The following is a 4,548-nucleotide window of genomic DNA, read 5'->3' as shown; positions in this document are numbered from 1 at the left end:
CGGGCCACTTCCGGGAGCGCGGAGGCTTCCAGCAGAGCACCGGCGGCGGGGCGGGGCGGGGCGGGGCGGGACAACGTGACCCGGAAACGTTCCCACAGCTCCTGGGCGGGACCGGGGCCAGCACAGACGTGGCTTTAAATGGGGTACAAATATATCCGGTTGGGATTCACCAGAGGTCGAAGGTCATAGGCCTGAGCGGAAGTAGAGGTGCCCCTACCGGAAGTACCTTGTCGGCGTCAAAAACTTTTTTTTTTCCGACGTCAATAACTTTATTGTAAAGAGTAACCCTCCTGGCTGGGTCATAGCTAAGCTCCCGAATCCACCCACTCCCTGCTCCCAGGTGGCTAGTCTGAGTGGAGGGGCTGATTTACATGCTGACAGATTCGTCGCCTAGATCAAAACCCCACTCTCAGATTGTTCAACATTCAATAATTAGCTTGTAAGAAAGAGGTATGAAGATACATAAAAATACAAAGATTTATGTGTACCAGACATCATTAATAGTACCGAAGAACTGGAAACCGCCTAAATGTCGAACACTGAAGAATGGACTTAATAACTCAAGGCACAGACATGCAATTGGAATACCATTCTGTCATTTAAATCACACTGTAGATTTGAATGAGGAACCTAGGTGGATTCGTGGGTACTGCGTTATACTGGTAACCACACGGCTAGCAGTTCAAACCCACCAGCCCCTTTACAGGAGAACGACTAGGAGTTGTGCTCCAGTAAAGATATAACGCCTTGGAAACCCACTGCGACTGTTCGAATCTGCTCTATACGGTGTTGTTATGAGTCGGGTTTGGTTTTTGGTTTATCAAAACTTACTCTGAAAAAGAATTCATTGGCATCAAGTCAATTCTGACTCTTAGATAGGACAGAGTAGAACCACTCCGTGAGTTTCCAAGACTGTAACTGTACAGGACTAGAAAGCCTCCAGTGTGTAACTATGATTCCACCAGGGCTTTTTTTTAATCAAAATTAAGGCTGGAGACATAGAGAAGCTAGCCTCTCTGGAGATTGATCTACCCATTCTATTTCTGATCATCTCTCCTAGGGAATTCATTGTATATGCAACAATGAGTACATAGAAGGATGGTTAGTAGTAGAGGAAAATTGGACACAATGTAAATATTTATTGTAGGGTGTGGTGGTGAACCTCAGGAAAATCAAGGTTCTAGCGTATCTGAATAGGAAGACATCAGATCTAAGTCAAAATGCCATTGTTGCCAATCTGACCCATCCACGTAGGCTTAAAACTAGAGAGGAGTGCAACAGGCCAGTGATGGGGGAAAAAACCCAAAAACATGAAGTCCCTAAGGAATTCCGTTTGTAGACTTCTGACTCTGGGTTTGCACTTGACACCATCTGAACTGGTTGGGGTTACTCTCAAGGGGTACCATGCTGAAAGTCTAAAGGTGTAATGTGGGGTGGGGAGGTAGGGTTGAGTGCAATAGACTGCTCCGTCCCTGACTACAGGAATAGCAACGGGGACTTTTAGGATGTGTGCCTTTCAGACACAAATGCTGGAGACTAAAAGGATATATGTGTTGTTAGTTAAGTGGGACCCAGGATATGGAACCCTGAAAGAAAAGGGGACTGAACTGATGGATTATAGCATGTCCTCTCTATTTAACATAGAGATACTCATCTGCTCTGTCAGAATCCCTGTTAGACTTGTGACTATTTGTATGTTTTCTTTCTCTTTTTTTTTGGGGGGGGGGTGTCTATCTATACAAAATAGGCAAAATAGGCAATCCTACAGAGACAGCAGCAGGGCCAACAGTGGTTCCTGAGGGACATAGAAGGGGAGGTGGTGGAAGGAGGTGAGCAGCGAACCATTAATGATAGATACAGGGGAATAGTAGGTGTTCTAAATTTGATGGCGAGGAGGGTGTAGCTTTTCTGGTCATGTTTGATCAATTGAATTGTATCTGAGAGATTACTGAGAGGTGAATGATGGGTAAACATGACAATGGGTCAGGAGGAAAGAAGAAGGAAGGAAAAAATTATATAGGTAAATATATATATAGAGAGATAAATATAGGTGTATTTGTTTATTATGCTTGTGTGTGTGTAATAAGGAAGCAGATGGACTTTGGGCCTCTACTTAAATCCTACTTCAGTACAAGAACAATTTTTTCTAAAAATGTGGCACTGTATGATACCCACCTTCCTGACAGGATTACTGAAGACAAATTGGGTGCATAAGCAAATGTGGTGAAGAAAGCGGATGGTGCCTGCCGATCAAAAGATATAGCATCTGGGGTTTTAAAGGTTTGTAGTTAAACAAGCGGCCATCTAGCAGGTAAGCAACAAAGCCCACATGGAATAGACACACCAGATCATGAAGTGTCGATGGGAAAAAGTATCAGAAATTCAAAAACAAGCAACCAAATTGATGTAAAGAGGTGTGGATGTGGTAGAGACCCCTCTGTAGAAGGGCCACAGAGAAGGGATAATAAATCCAGGGTGCTGTATGGCACTGGTGAAACACATATCTATCCTCTAGTTCTTTAATAGTTCCTCCCTTACTATTACAGTTTTTATTTGTTTTACTTGATTAATCTTGTTACACTTGCTTATGTTCATGTGTATAATTAAGATTGTTTGATACATGAAAGCCTACATAGATAACCGTTCAGAAACAGTAACCAGAGTAATAGTTCCCTGAGGGTATGGGAAGAGGGGGGGGAAAGGGGGGAGAAAGAGGAGGAGGAGCTGATAGCATTGATGACTGTATAACCCCACTGGAGGGGAGTGAACAACAGAATTGTATATGAATGAATATATTGGAAGGTGCAAGAAAAGGCAATGAGAAAATAAATAAATAAGGGTTCCTGGAGGGTAGGAGAAGGGGGGATAAAGGGGAGCTGATATCAAGGAGTAAAAGAAGAAAGAAAATGTTTGGAAATTGACTGTGGTAGCAATTGTACAACACTGCTTGGTGTGATTGAACTATGGAATGTTGTGAGATCTGTAAGAGTTCCCAATAAAATGATTTTTATTGCCATTTTTAATCAAGATCTTCATGCCGGTCTTTCTAAAGAAAGCCATTCATTCTGTTTCTCGTCAAAGCGATCCTGTTGGAAAATAACAAAGACAACAAGAATCAGAATTTCTAGCTGCAGAATTGTTTAGGGCTTGTTCATCTTGCCATCTCAGCTGCCCCTTGAGTCAGGGGAATTGTCTAAGTCACCATTTCCCCTTAGCCAGGTAAACAGTGTTCTGTGTTTCAAAGGCTTCAGATTAGAGTTGCTAAACCTTTCCGTCTTCTTAAACAAATGAGTCACTTTTACCTTTCAAGGGCTTCAACCAGAATTGACCTGCTCTACATTCAATCAAGGATTGCGGCCTCCGATAAGGATTGCAGTTTTATGTGAAGAAAACGAAAGTCCTCGGAACCGGACCAAGAGCTAACGTCGTGACAAATGGAGAAAAGATTGAAGACATCAAGGATTGCATCCAGCTTGGATCCCCATTCGATGCTCAGTCATCAGTGGGATGGCTGGACACAGTGGCTACAACAGTGGACTTAATGGGAAGCAGCAGTAAGGGATCAACTGAGGCATTGCAAAGCCTCTTTAAAGTGCGGAGAAGCAAGAATGTTACTTTGAGGACTAAGGTGCGCCTGACCCAAGCCAAAGCATGTTTAGTCACCTCCTGTGCAGGTGAAGGTTGGACAATGGATAAGGAAGACCAAATAAGAACGGATACATTTGAATTACGGTGTGGCGAAGAATAGTGAGCGTACCATGGACTGCCAACAGAACCGACAGACAGAAGAGCCAGAATGTTCCTTAGAAGTGAGGATGGCAAGACTTCGTCTCACCTACTTTGGACACGTGATTAGGAGAGAGCAGTTCCTGGGAAAGGAGATCCTGCTCGGTAAAGTAGAAGGGAGTGATCAAGAGGAAGTGCCTCAATGAGGTGGATTGACACAGTGGCTACAACAACGGACTTAACGGGCTTAACAAGTATGAGGACAGCACCGGACCAGCCTGTTTCGTTCTGTTGACACAGGGTCGCAATGAGAGGGAACCAAACTGGCAGCACCTAACAGCACATTCAGTCACAAGACCCTCCCATCAGCATGCTGCTGGCCTGCTTCCGAGCTCCTGTTTCAATCTGAGTTCTAACAGAAAGCAAAGACTTGCTATTTGGGTAAGAATTGTGGTTACAAAATGTTTTTATCTGACAACTCACACGTTCTCCTCTCTTCCCCTGCACGTCTCCCTTTGGTGTAAAACGGATTCCCTTTGTTTGCTTCATGAAATGAGAACTTTCGGCAACAAGGGAGGCTGCTCATTGCATTTTTTTCGATGCCACGTCTATGACTTTATTTTTTTATAAATCACTTTATTGGGGGCTTACGGCTCTTCTAACAATCCATCCATCCATTGTGTCAAGCACATTTGTACACATGTTGCCATCATCATTTTCTAAGCATTTTCTTTCTACCTGAGCCCTTGGTATCACCTTTTTTTAAAAATCATTTTATTGGGGGCTTGTACAACTCTTATCACAATCCATACATACATCCAT

The sequence above is a fragment of the Echinops telfairi genome, unplaced genomic scaffold (assembly GCF_000313985.2).
Source record: "Echinops telfairi isolate 266 unplaced genomic scaffold, ASM31398v2 ScPeMD7_7467;HRSCAF=8505_1, whole genome shotgun sequence".
Classification (NCBI taxonomy): Eukaryota; Metazoa; Chordata; class Mammalia; order Afrosoricida; family Tenrecidae; genus Echinops; species Echinops telfairi.
Note: the sequence above shows the minus strand (reverse complement) of the source record.